Source organism: Rhincodon typus, chromosome 12 (genome assembly GCF_021869965.1).
Source record: "Rhincodon typus isolate 14 chromosome 12, sRhiTyp1.1, whole genome shotgun sequence".
In the NCBI taxonomy this organism is placed as follows: domain Eukaryota; kingdom Metazoa; phylum Chordata; class Chondrichthyes; order Orectolobiformes; family Rhincodontidae; genus Rhincodon; species Rhincodon typus.
This window is the reverse complement of record NC_063343.1, coordinates 61,044,131-61,059,499: the sequence shown is the minus strand read 5'-3', so window position 1 is coordinate 61,059,499 and position 15,369 is coordinate 61,044,131.

Genomic DNA, 15,369 nt, shown 5'->3' with positions numbered 1-15,369 from the left:
TGACACAACACTATGGATGGTGTTTTCAATGTGAAAGCAGGATTTGCTGTCCAGAACAAATGTTCAGCGATCATTCTGATCAACATTCTCATGGAAAAATGCATCTGCAGTGGGCAGAATGGTTAAGGACAAGGTAAAATATGTTTTTCCCTCTTGGTTGTTCCCTCACCAACTACCCCAGGCCCAGTCTAGCAGCTATGCCCTTTACGCTTGATCAGTCGTGTGGCTGCCAACCTTCATTTAGTGATGGGCATTGAAATCCACCATCCCCCCCAACTGAGTACATTCTGCAATCGTGCAACCCCAGTGCTTCCTCTGAGTGCTGTTTAACATGGAGGTGTCCTGATTCTTCAGCCGAGGGAGAACGGTAAGCGATAACCTGTGAGAACTTTCCTTGCTGCTGGGACAAAGACATCAGATGATGGTGCTGTCTGGGACATTGCCTGTAAGGTATCATTCTACACAACAACAGCACAACAACAACCAAGTTGCTGGAAAAACTCAGCAGGTCTTGCAGCATCTGTGAAAGGAAAAAAATGAGTTAACGTTTCGGGTCCGGTGACCTTTCCTCAGAACTGGTATAATTCTATGTTAGTAAGGAGGACAATGTAGGGTGAACAGGGCAGTGCTTACAGTTCACTTTTCCGGGGAAAAGCTCGATGCCAGCTGGTTCAGCTGCATTTCGTTGTTGAGACTTTTCAGTGTTTGATACAACCGAGTGGCCTGTTGGGCCATTTCAGACGGCAACTGAGAGTGAACCACATTGCTGTGTTTCTGGAGTCACTAGTCAGCCAGATCAGGGTAAAGATGGACAATAAGAATAGATTTATAGTCTAGTGATAACACCACGAGACCATCACCTCCCACTGAGCAGTTTAATGTTGAGATATCAAATTCTCTTACCCCTGTACAATGTGTGTGAAATTTTCCAATACTCTTGTGCTTATAAACCAGCAAGATAAACAGAAATTGCTGGAAAATTTCAGCAGGTATGTCAGCTGAAATGAATTAAATAAAGCGTCTGTGGACAGAAATCAGAGTTGAAGTTTCGGGTTGAGTGACCCTTCCTCAGAACTGACAAGCCTTTTAAACAAACCTCTACCCATGGTGATCAGCATCAAGCCAGAAACACTGCATGTCAAAAACAAAGGATATAACTGTGGTTTCTTTAACATGGTAAAACTGAGATAGGCATCTACTACATAGTGTTAGTCACGTGGTGAAAGCAAGACCACTTGGATAAATTGGGTCAACATTTTAAAAATCTGCAAACAAATAATTTAGCTTGTGTTCCAGTATTGTACTGAGACATTATAATTGTAATTCCACAATCAGTAATTGTACACAGTGTTCAGACAAAATCTTCAACTTTAAACAAGCGGTCATCAATTTTTGAATAAAGTTGTAGCCACCTTGCAATAGCATCAGAAGATTGTGAATCCCATTCCAGAGACTTGCTCTTGAATTTACGTGGTAATTTGAATGCCTTTGGAGAGTGCTTTGTTCAAAGTAGATGTTGGATTGCAATCTCAGCAAGAGGCCCAGTTTCATGCAAGGCTAGTCTCAAGCAAAGTTACCCAGCACTTCCGAAAGCCAAATAGTAAAAGGATGATGCATTCTGGCTACAACACATTTCTATTCATGCCTCCTTTCTGTAGTGATTGGAATGAGGTCAGCCTGGTGGACCTCTTAGAATATGAGAGCCCTGCCTGAGGATGTTAATCTAGTCCAATCAGGGAGTCCTGGCTGACAGATATAAACAGGAGTGTCATGGGTTGTGTTCACTCGAGAAGCTAGCTCTGAACTTTCTGTATCAGTGCCTTGTACTATCTGTGTGTAAGTGAACAATGACTTGGTGACAGGACACCGGCCTAGTGGAGTTATTTCAGTGGTGACAAGAGCAAAACGGAGATTCTGAAGGGAATCGTTCACAACATTTGTCTTTGAGTTGGTGTACGCATTTATGGCATCATTCCGCTATTTGGGAAGTTTGACTCGCTCGATCCTGCTGTCAGTGACTGGGCCTAATATGTGGAAAGAATGAGTATTTTTTCAGGCAAATGACGTTGGGGCAGACGAAAAGCAATGAGTAATTCTCATGACAGTTGTGGACACGCAGCTTTTGTGGCCATCAAGGGCCTAAGTTTCCTGGAGGCACCAGACACTAAAACCTTTCAAGAGTTTCCAGATTTAGCGAAGGAATATTAAGAGCCCAGACACCTCTAATTCTGAGATGCTATTGTTATTACTCAGCAGTTTGAGAACCAGTGCAATTCATATCTGGATTTTTGATAAGGTGAAGATGACGAGCAGAAGCATGTGATTTTTGTTTAAACTTAAGCTGAGAGACCGTTTGGAATATGGGATTAATGATGTGACCCTGAAAAATCACCTCCTAGCTCTAGCTGAAGCTCAACTGGACTTCAAACAGGCACTTACAACTGGCTTTGTCATCAGAAACTGTAGCATGTGGAGCCTATGAGTTACAGGGTATCCCAACAAATATGGACACCCTCACCAGGATGACTGAGCTTGGGGGAACACCACCCAATTGAAGGCAATTGTATAACCTCACTCAGTTCATACCCTGACCAGAGGGACTGTGGGTTAGCCCACAGCTAAACCCCAAAACAAAGCCAAGCCTTGGCCACATGGTTAAAATATTCTTGAGGTGCCAGGCCAGCAAGTCATCATAGTTGCTGCCAGTATGCTGACTTGAGACAGTAAAAGTGTCCCATTACAACTGTATTGAGTAGGAGAACTCATAGGCCGGTAATCAGGAGAATGCACTCCCTGGAAAGACCACCTAAAACTGGTTGGAACGGTTAAATTGCTTCGCAACATCCAAATCAGAACCAATCAAAATAAACGCCGAATTTAAATAGTCACCCAGTTCTGATGGAGGTTTATCCCAGCGCGACTGTAACAGTGATTATGGAACCAGTTTTTACCAAATTTCACTCTGGACTCCAACCCTTACATTTGTGTACGACCTCGGCTGGGCTGAGAGCTGAGACAAGGGAATCTCTGCAAGGTACAACTTCAGTTCCGGTCTCTTTGAGAAGCTGCTGGTTCAGTTACCACTGATTGTAGCAAAAGGCTCAGGCCCAAGCTTGATGGGGTGAAATTGGTTGGGAATAATTCAACTTGATTGGCTCAACATTTTCAATTAGAAATTGACTGCTTGAGTGAAGTCATATTTAAATATCCATAAATCTTTCAAGAAGGTCATGGGTCTGTCAAAGGGGCCAAGGCCATCTTCCATGTTGACCAGGAAGCAATTCTAAAATTCTACAAGGTCCGCCCAGTGACATTTGTCTAACGGGCAACATTCGAGACAGAGAACTGGAGACTGGAAAGTGAAGGAAACGTCAAACCAGTTCAATTTGCGTAATAGGCAACACAGTTTGGACCAATTGTGAAGGGTTGGTTTGCCTTTGTGGGGATTTCAAACAAACAGCAGCTTTTTGTTACTGTATAAATACCTAATCCCTCTCATAGAGGATTTACAAGCAAAACCGGCAGGGGAGATCTCTTTCATGAAGTTGGACATCAGCCATGTGTCCCTGCAATTGCAATTAGATGAGGATTCCCTGAAATATGCTACAATTAATACCTATAAGGGTTCGTACCAGCATACGAGACTGCCTTTTGGAGAATCATCAGCCTGTGCCATTTTCCAGTGGACAATGGAGAACAATGCACAAGGCTGACACCAGGCCATCATTTATCTGGATGATGTACTAATAACCAGCCTTGGTAATGGTCTCAGGGCCAAGATGTAGCCTTTACAGCAGTGAAGAAGCATCTATCATCGTCTGAGGTGTTGGCACACTATGAAGCCAAGAGAGACATGGTGCTCATAAGCGACACCTGCCCGTAGAGAATTGGGGTGATGTCGACTCACCAGTGGCCAAGCGGAGCAGAACGCTTGATTGTGTACATTTCCTTGACTCTGGCTGAGGCAGAATGAAAATATGACCAGATAGAGAAGAAATGTTTGGCAGTTTGGTGTGAGAAAGTTCCACCAATACCTTTACAGATGTAAATTTGTAATAGCAACAGACCACAAACTCCCGCTTGGGCTTTTAAAGAGGCTAAGGCCGAGCCACGAATAGTTTCAGGTCGAATGCTGCAGTGGGCTTGTATTCTGAGTGCGTACAATTACAAGTTAGAACGCCGACCATGAGACTAAATGGCAATTGCGGATGCCTAGAGCAACCTCCTGCTGACTGATTTCACACCAGTGGTGTCGCCACCAGAAGAGTTCTTTCTGGTTTTAAACTTTCTGGCCATCCTTCCTGTCACCACTGACAGTATCAGACTGTGGGCACAAAAAGACCCTGGCCTGGCAAAACTAAAAGAGCTGATGATGATGGGGGAAACAAAAGGGCCATCACACCCAGAAACCCTTCTGGACTCAGTGAGACAGGATCAGTGTAGCGGATGGCATATTCTTGTGGGGAGCAAGAGTGAGTATCCCGAACAAAGGCCACCACCAGCTACTGACTGAACTCCACCAGGGTCATCCAAGGGTTCCCAAAGTGAAGATGTGTGTGAGACATTATATCTGGTGGCCAGGATTGGATGCCGACATAGCCACATTGGTGAGTTAGTGCCAAGAGCACCATCAAGGACAAAATTTACTGCCAGCAGCTCACACATGTTTGTGGGAATGGCTGGTAAACTCTGGACTTGTCGACGTGCTGACTTTGCCAGTACTTTCATGAGCTCAATGTTCTTACTCATTGTGGATGTCGTTCAAAGTAGTTGGACATGTATAGGGTCCATTCGTCAAACACAGGGATGATGATTGAAAAGGTGTGAGCACCTTTTGCAATACATGGACTCACAGGGGTGTTGGTCACAGACAACGGGCCACCATTTACCAACAGGGAATTTGTGTATTTCCTAAGAATGGCATTTGGCATGTAAGGACAGCTCTATACCATCCATCATCCAAAGAAAGAGCAGTCCAAACTTTGAAGGCAGGCTTAAAGAATCATCCTAGAACTTCACGCAATACCAAACTGTTCTGGTTGCTGTATGACTATAGGACCAACTCTCACACAACTACAACAGGGGACAAAGTTTGGTGTTGAAACCATGGGAAAAGCGCTGCATGTGTAAGAGGCATGGCTGACACGAGGTCCTGACCAAGCTTGGACCAAATTGAAGTTGGAACTTCACAAATGGGGAAGGAGCAAAACAAATTGGGGAGTCCCTCAGAACAAGGCTGTGAGAAAACCTGAGTACACCCAGGAGCCAGTTCTTAAGATGATATTGGGGAAGGGGAGCAGGGAGGATGGGGATGGGAAGGAAGTGGTGATGAACATTGAGGAATTTGGGAACTCTGCACAATGTAAGGTAAAGTTAAAGTTGCCATAGTCCCAGAGGACTGTACCCTCAATGGAGACAGACAACTGTATGCTGAGTTTGACCTCAGGATCACCACACCTCAGGTAAGGGGTGAACCTAAGAAGGAAGAATCTTCCTGCTAACCTCAGCCGGTACCTCAATGGAATCCATATTGTTGGCATCTCTTTGCATAGCAAATTTTATGTCCAGCCAACTGAGCTAACCAAGTGTTGCAACAGCTGTCTGGATCGTGGGCTCACACCTCTGGGAATTGTTGTGCTTGGTCACAGAGAAACTTGACATTGGAGGTGTGAAATCCCTTCCTGCTTGGGAATCTGACTGGACAATGCCATGGATTTCTGAGTGTCACATGTGTGTAGCCAATGGCCTTTCAGACCTGGGGGAACCTAGCGATGGCTGCAAATTAAATGCTTCTTCCTATTGGCTGTCCTGGGCCCATGCTGATTGGGCACACTGAATTATTTTCCTATAAAAGGTGTTAGTGGCCTCACAAATGCACTTAAGTACAGGCGATTGGGAAGTGCCAGAAATGCCCCCGTTGAGGTTTGAAATGAGCCAGTGCAAGGTGGTTCAGTGGAACTATGACCATCAGCACCACTGGTTCTACAATTCTTCCCCAATCTGAATGTCTTCAGATCTCACTGAAGAAGGTAGCAGAGGTGGGTGATTGCTCTCCCTAGTGAAACAGAATCTCTAGCTGGAACAGTCTCTCTGCACCCCTACTCAGCAGACAGTTGCTCTTCGTGAAGGCCATTACAAAGTGTATACATCCTCCACTTTACATCAAATGAATAGCCCATGACTTGGCTTCCATGGCCTTACCTGGTAAAGAATTCCATGGATTCATTGTGAAGAAATACCTCATCATTTGAGTCACAAATGGACTACCCAGTATTTTGAGACTATGATTCCTTGTTCTAAACCCTTGCTAATGGGGAAAACATTATCCCGACATCCAATCTGTCCAGCCCTTTTCAGATGTTTATATGTTTCAATGAGATACTTTCTCATCTCCCTGCGCTCCAGTGAATATCGGCCCAGATGTTTCAATCTCGCCTCAAATGAAAATCTGGCTGTTCTAGGAAGCAGTTTGGTCAATCCTTACTGAAGTCCCTCTGTGGTAAATATATTCTTTCTTAGGTAGGGAGATCTAAGCTGCACTTGAAGAGGTGTGAACAGCTGTTAGTGGGAGATCTTTGTTACTGTACTCAAATCAGTAAACGCAATAAAGGCAACATAACATTGGTCTGCCTAATAGCTTGCTGCATGTTTCCAAAGAAACCATGTAATGGATTAATGCTTTACACATTGAAGCTTGGACGAAGCAGTGTACTCTGTCAGGTAGAGCCCTTGTGAATGCAGAAGAACTTATGAGTACATATTTAAAATTTTCAGGTAACAAAATGGCACCCACTGGTCTAATTCCAGAGGTCTGAGGTGTTAATGAATATTCCTAACATGTTAATGAATGGAAATTTGTTTCCTGCTGATTATGGATGGGAAACCCGACTTGCTTGAAAGATTCTAAGCACTTAAATTTGTTGAAACTTTAATTGGGCAACAGAAATGTTGCATCCTATCCAATTAGGTTGCCCCCACCCTGGTCTGCTGGAAAATTCCTCTGTTTGTCAACATTATTGAGGCTAGATTAAATTTCACAACTTCATCATATGAATGGAAATTCCATCAGCTGCTGGCTGGGATTTGAATTCATGTCAACACTAAACATTAGCCTGAGTCGCAGCGTTAGCAGCTCAGTGACAGCGCCACAATATCACCATTCACTCTCAGCTCTGTGAAGCCAATGGCAACATCCCACAAACTTGGAGATCGGAAGAACTGCTGATGCTGGAGTCGGAGATAACACCGTGTGGAGCTGCAGGAACACAGTGGGCCAGGCAGCATCAGAGGAGCAGGAAAGTTGATGTTTTGGGTCAGGGCCCTTCTATAGAAATCATTTCACATTTTATATAAAAATTGGTCAGTTGTGAAGTTGGTTCAACTTACTAAAAATTGCACAGAAAAATCTGTGTTCCTTTGGGTGTCGTTCATGGAGACTCCTGGAAGTCAATTGATCAACTTCTCTGTAACAGCTTGTGAGGAATAATAAATGCTCATGGAATGCAAGCTATTTGAAGTGGATAAGGGACAATACGGTTCAATATTAAAGCCAAATGTTTGCTCAGAGGAATGTTTTGTAAATGTGTGCCTGTCAGATTTATGTACATCAAAATCTGGTTATATTCTTCCTGATTCCTTCTCTCCCAACTCCTATTGTCTGAATCTATTATCTCATAAGCCCTGCTCCTGGAGTCTATCAGGGGCATCACAGTTCAATATTACAGTTGTGATTGAAGTGTCCAAACCTGCTAATGAACCTGTCCTCAGGATTTGGGATAGTTTTAGCATTAGTGGGACAGAGGGGAGTAGGAATTCTACTCTGCCCTTAGATCGTAGAGAAGCTGGAATATCCAAATATTCACTTTGAACCTTAACAACCTTTTTAGGAGAAAATTGCAGTTTCTGTGCATTCACTCCAAGAGATGTTCCACTATATGCAAAATAACAGGTCTCAAAAGTAAATCCTTTGCTACTCCTTATGAAATACTTTTGACTATTTTACGTTCCCATTTTGTTCTCTATTTTGAGCCATTTTTTATTTTAGCTAGAATTAGCCAGCTCAGTGATGACTGAGCCCTGAGCTGCAAAGGAAGAGGAAGTTTGCCTCTTCTGTGGTTTCACACAAGAAATGTGAAGGATTTTGTGAGTACTGAGAGCCTCAGTTCATTGCGTTTCTGTGCTGGGATCCTTACTGTTTCGTCTCTGGGTCTTTTTCAATCAAATCGTTTTTCCACACAAGGTAAGCAAATCTGACTGAAATCATAGTTCTTTTTAAATGAATGGTTTAAATATGGTTTGAGTAACTGAATAAATTGCTCAAAGGTCTTATACTTTCTAAACTTTTACTCTCTCAAGTTGGTTTCTGCAATGAACAGTTCCAGTTTAGACTAAAACAAGGGCATCAAATGCCTATTTATATTCCTCAATCTTCTTCACTAAACACATTGTAGGAGATCTCTTGCAAAGAAGTGGTTTCCTTTTGCAATTTTAAAGATTTTACTCATTTCTGTTAGTTGCTGGGTTGATGTAATTTTTTTTAATATAATTGTTTTTGACTTCTCTGGGTTGCCAAGTAGCATTCTGAGTCTATATCAGATTTTAGCTTTCTTTCAAACTTCCCATTTTTATCCAATCAGCTCTGTGGTAAATCCTTGATGTCTGATTTTTTCTGAAATGTCTTTGAGTAAATTGAGAGATAACAGTCACAAAACATTGTGAAGAGAACAGAGAATTATAATGGAAAGCAATTGATTGATAGTCCTTTGTGTGATCTTGGTAGCTCTCCTTCCCTTTCGCCCAGTTCCTCCAATGGATGTGAGAACACTGAGTTATCAAAGTTATCAAGTTATCAAAAGATTTTTCTGAAGAAGGGTCCCAACCCAAAACATCAACTTTCCTGCTCCTCTGATGCTGCCTGGCGTGCTGCCTTCCTCCACCTCCACACTGTGTTATCTCCGAATTATCAAAGATCCTCCTTTCCAGCACAGTGTGTGCCTGGTCCGATACTCCTGCACTTTCAAACTTTCAAATCTGCAGCAACATATCAGAAACACGTCTCTTGAACTTTTATTTTTAAACACATATAATCTAAAGGATTTTCCTGTCATTTGGATCTTTAAAATGTTGGAAAACAGTACATTGATGAGCTTGTCTAACTGTGTTTGGTCACACAATTAACATGAGGTGACGGATGAAATATTACTGTTGCAGATGTAGATGAACCACTATTTTCAGCGTGTGAAGACTAGTGAAGGATGAAACTCTTTGTTAAGCCAAACTGTGACACTGTGATAACCATCTCCTGCACAGTGTTAATAACATGATTGAAGCCAGGGCAAAATTGGTCAATGTTTTAAAGACTTGGAAAAATAAATAAGTTGAAATGTGTTCTGGATTTGGTGTGATACATTATATGTGTAATTTCACATCTAAATATCAGTAGTTACACATGCTGTTCAGACAAAATGTTCAAAATCGAAGTTACTGATAGAGCATTAATCTGGGTCTTTTGCTTTTGAGCCCAGTGACATTAGCACTTCTCGCTGTCTCTCACTTGGATGGCAGAGACTGTTGGAACACTGTGAAACAGCAGCAGTGTAACCCCAAAGCCAAGGAGAAGTCTCCCATGTTACCAGACACAGCCCTGAAGTGCAGGAGTTATAAAAGCCATTGAAAAATCATCTTTACAGGAACTGTCAGACAGCCCTGCATCCAAGCACAGTGAGAGCTGAGAGCAAGCTGAGAACAAGATTAATCTGTGTAGAATAATGAAAAGTGCTTCTCATGCTTCACCTCTCCCCCACATTAGCTTCACCTAAGTCACACATCAATCCTATACCAACAGCTGATCAACTCTGTGTCGGAGACAGGTTAATGGCTGAATTAAATACAGATGTTGCTGGAAAAGCTCAGCACATCTGGCAGCATTGGTGAAGTGAAATCAGAGTGAAGGTTTCAGGTCCAGTGACCCGTCCTCAGAACTGATGGTAGCTCGGAAAATGTTGGTTTATATGCAGAATATAGGGTGGGGGAAGGGGTTGAAGAGTAAACAATAGGTGGTGATAGAGCCCAAAGAGAGAGAGAAGAGCAGTTGGACAGACAAAAGAGTAGATAATGATCTGACTAGGAGGGGGAATAGTTTTTAATGGAGACTGTTAGTGGCTAACAGTAGATGGTGAGTAATAGCAGACTATGTGATGACAAGGCCTGGTGTGTGGAGCAGTGGGCTAGGACATGGGAGTGTTCAGGCTCTAAAATTTTTGAAATTGGAAAGAACTGCGGAAGCTGTAAATCAGGAGCAAAAGCAGAAATTGCTGGAAAAGCTCAGCAGTTCTGGTAGCATCTGTGAAGAAAAAATCAGAATTAACATTTTGGCTCTTCTGAGAAAAGGTCACCGGACCCGAAACGTTAGTTCTGATTTTTTTCTTCACAGATGCTCTCAGGCTTGCTGAGCGTTTCCAGTTACTTCTGTCTAAAATTATTGAACTTGATATTGACTCCAGAAGGCTGCAGGGTTCTCAAGCAGAAAATGATGTGTTGTTCTTCCAGCATTTGCTGAGCTTCATTGGAGCACTGCAGCAAGACTGAGAAAGAAATGTTGGCCAGGGTACAGGGCCATGTCTTTAAATGGCAGGCAACTGGAAGCTAAGGGCTTTTTTTAAGCACAGAATGTAGATGTTCTGCAAAGCATTCACCCAGTCTACGTTTTGTTTCCCCATTGTGGACAATACGACATTGTGAGCAGCAGATGCAGTAGACTAGATTGCATGAAGGTGCAGGTAAAGTTCTGCTTCACCTGGAATGTAAGTTTGGGCCCTTGGATACTGAGGAGGCAGGAGGTAAATGGGCAGGTGTTGGACCTATGGCACTTTCAGGCTGACCTAAATATTTTGTGGAGAGATCTTTTCCAACTTCACTTTATTGACAATTCTTTTCATAATCAGTAATGACACGTCTTTTTTTTCTTCCTGATTCAATTCATTTACTGGGAGTTGGGAGGTTTATAAGGCCTGGGGATAAGAAATGGATTTTGCACAATCCTTCACATACCAGGATGAGTAACTTTAATTCCTTTCATCTCAGGAAGAATTGGAGTCCATGGCTAATGTAGTTTATTGTACATTCATATTGCTAAATTAAAATGATGAACTGAGATAATGATGCTTGTTTGAAGAGCCAGTGCAGGATTGAGGGACCGAATGACCTCCGTCTGTGCTGTGACAATTCTGTGATGATTCAACAATCTATTTTCCCACAGTTTGGTGTCCTTCACTCTCTGAAGGATTAAACAAGTTGAAGAAACCTGTGTCAGTTTTACATCAGAGGGTTTCTGATCTGTGAATTAATCAATGTCAACATGTGTACTCCTTACAGGGGAAGGAAATGTATTTGAAATGAGTCAATGATTCTTCTACAGCACAATGCTGACTGGTTTGATACTCAGTGTCTTTGTTCTACTTTCACCTGTTTTCACACGAGGTGAGTGCCAAATTTCCAATGGGAACATTCATATTCTTTAACTCCATTGCAGTATTTCATTAATTTACACATTTACTAACCTGAAGGAAGGTAAAAATCTCATACTTTAATCAAAGTTCATAAGATCACTTGACAAGTACCGACAATTTGTTAAATGATTCTTACTGTCCTCCTCTCCTGCCCATAACAGTGATTGGTTCTCAAAATTTATTTTCTTTTCTTTTCCATTTTACAAGAGCAAGTGGGGTGTTTCCTGAAACCTCATTTTAGCAGCCAAATTAAAAATAACCCACAGCAAATTATTTAGCATTAATACAAAGTGAGGTTTATTACACTATTCAAAATCCGGGTAAATGCTTTGTAATGCACATTCATCCTCCATCCAAGATAGGGTGGAAAGTGGAAGGAAAGAAGTTACTAATTATAAATACTTAAAATCCAAGTGAGGAAATCTATTTTGCAAATATTTGCATCCAGTGAGTCAATGTCTCCTTGAGTTTTCTTCAGTTGGCTGTGCCAATGTAGAAGTTCAGAAGCCACCAAATTGCTGATGGAAGTTTTGGTTACATGGGGCTTGACTTACTTTACAGGGAAACACAGGTTTGTTTTCAGGCATCAGACTGCTGCGAGATATCGAGATCAGGAGCAGGTGGCTATCTGAGCCTGGAGCTGCAAACTCATTATACTATCAGCAGACTGAAGTACAGGAGTTAATTCTGATTGGCTAAAGCTGATTCGAACAAACCCAGTAGCTCCAGTTTCAGGTTTCAGTTTTCGCTATTCAGCTGACAAGATGTTTGATATCCTGGTCAAAGCTTATTGTATTCTGGGATAGATAACTATGGAGTCATTGGGAACAATTCAATCCAGAATGTTTGATGTTGCGATCGTTAACCATCCCACTGTTTATGGTCGAACTGCAGTGATTAGATATGAACTCTTTGTTGTGCATCAGCTTAGCTCGATCTATCACACACTAATTTTGTAGTTTAGCATGTAAGGCAACCTATGTTGTACCTTCACAAGGTTGGCACTTTATTTTTAAACATGTTTGTTGCTGCTCATTTTTTTCTGAGCCAGGAGTTTTACAGATTGTGGCTGAATGTAATTCTACTTCTTTCCTGCAGAATTCTGCAACACCTCATGCATGTACAGACTTGAATTGCTCGATGTGTTCAAAATCTATCCTTTTCAGCACATAAACACAATAAAACGGATCCACTTTGGGGCTCTTGTGGCACCTACGTCCTTTGTATGGGCCAGAAGACCCAGTTTCAAATCCCACCTGCCTCAAAGGTGGTCATGACATGTTCAAACTGCTTGATTGAAAATATCACTAACATTGTTCGCTGTGAGGTTATCCACTTTGGTAGGAAAGACAGATTATTACCTAAATGGGAATACTTTTGGAAAGGATTATGTGCAATGAGACCTCGATGACCTTGTACAACAGTCACTGAAAGTAAGCATGGAGGTGGAGCACAGGGAGATGAAGGCACACGACATATTTGCTTCATAGCAAGATGATTCAAGTCCAGGAGCAGGGATATCATGCAGTAATTTTATGGAGCCTTGATGAGACCACACTGAGAGCATTTTGTACAGTTTTGGTCTCCTTATCTAAGGAAGGATGTTCTGGCTTTGGACAACTGATTCCTGGGATGGGCGGACTGATGTATGAAGAGAGACTGGATTGCCTTGCACTGGAGTTTAGACAATGATGGGGGAACTCAGAAACCTGCAAAATTCTAGCAGGGCAAGACAGTGTGAACACATTCCAGGTGTTCTCAATGACCAGGGAGTCTGGAACAGTCACAGTATAAGGATATAAGGAAGGGCATTTATGTCTGAGATGAGAAGAAACGTCTTCACTCTTAAAGTGGCAGGTCTGTGGAATTCTCTTTCACAGAAAGCAGTTGAGGCCAAAAAATTGAAAGTTTTCAAAATAGAGTTCAACATAGTCCTTTGGATTAAAGGTTCAAAAGATATGGGGAGATGGCAGGGACAGGATGTTGGATGGTCAGCCAAGATTATGTGGAATGGCAAAGCAGGTTCAAAAGGCTAAATGGCCTATACAGGCTCCTATTTTCTATGTTTCTGTCTATCCTTAATGTAAAGGAGGGATTTTCTCTCCATAAGGACTCTTTGCTGGTTACTCCTGACAGTTTTGTCATTGACTGATGCATCTGCTCCAGACAGATTGGTGAGCACAATGTCAAATATGTTTTTCGCTTTGTTGCTTCCTTCGTCACTGCCAAGGCACAATTTGGCAGCTGTATATTTTTGGACTTGGCCAGCTCAGTCAGGAATGGTGCTCCTGAGGCACTGTTTGTGGTGGACATTGAGTTTCCCTACCCTGATATTTTCTGGGTATTGTCACCCTCATTGTGTCCTTCACCAGCTGATGAGAGCTGTGGGATGAGAGATGATAATCAGTAGGAGTTTCATTCCCAATGTTGCCCTGATGCGTTGTGACCTCATGAGGTCAAGAGTCAATGTTCTGGGCTCTCCCAGGGGAACTCCGTCGTCATTGTGTATCAATGCGCCACTATCTCTCATGAGACTGTCAAAATGGTGGCATGATGGTGGTATCTGGAATATTGTCTGTAAGGTATGTTTCAGTGAGAATGATGGTGTCAGGTCTTTGTTTGTCTCGTCTGTGAGACAGTATCCCAACTTAGACAGAAGTCCCCAAATACCAGGAAGGTTCGATACAGTGGGTTGGCAGGGCTGAGACAGTATCCCAACTTATGCAGAAGTCCCCAAATACCAGGAAGGTTCGATACAGTGGGTTGGCAGGCTGAATTTGCTGCTGTTGTATCCAGTGCCTTGGTTGGTGTTGGTTAATCCTTCCTTTTTAAGTTCTTTTATCAGATTTTGTTGGAGGATGACATGACTCCGTGGTTTGTTAGGCAGTTTCAGAGGACATTTAACAGTTAACCACAGTGGTTAGACCAGGCTGGGTTAGGATGGCAGATCTTCCTTCCCAAAAGGACATCCATGAACCACTTTAGGTTTTTACAATAATCACCAATAGTTACATGGTGATCAGTTAGCTTTTACTTGCAGATGTATGAATTGAATTAACAGGTTTCACCATCAGTTAAGGTGGGATTTGAATAAATTCCCCAGATAATTAATTTGGAGTCTTGGTACTGCTGGTCGTTTGATGAAACCACTATACCACCAGCGCAGAGATGGTAAGAACTGCTGATGCTGGAGTCAGAGTTAACACATGTGGAGCTGGAGGAACACAGCAGGCCAGGCAGCATCAGAGAAGCAGGAAAGTTGACTTTTCGAGTCGGGACCCTTCTTCAGAAATGGGGGAGGGGAAAGGGAGATCTGAAATAAATAGAGAGAGGATGGATGGGGCTGGGGAAGGGAGGTGGGATGGTGATAGATGAGTGCAGGTAGGCAGTGGTGGGAATTGGTCAGTGAAGTGGGAGGAGCAGATAGGTGGAGAGAAGATGGGCAGGTTGTGTCAGGTCAAGGAGGTAGGGATGAGAGGGAGAGTTGGTCATGGGAGCCTACAACCTGACGGTCTCAATATGGACTTTACCAATTTCAAAATCTCTCCACCCCTGGCCTCATCCCATGACCAACCCTCCCTCTCATCCCCGCCTCCATGACCTGACACAACCTGACACAACCTGTCCATCTTCTCTCCCACCTTTCCACTCCTCCCACCTCACTGACCAATCCCCACCACTGCCTACCTGCACTCACCGATCACCATTCCACCTACCTTCCCCAGCCTCACCCCTCCCCTCTCTATTTATTTCTGAGCTCCCTTCCCCCTCCCCCATTTGTGAAGAAGGGTCCTGATCTGAAACATCAACTTTCCTGCTCCTCTGATGCTGCCTGGCCCGCTGTGTTCCTCCAACTCCACAC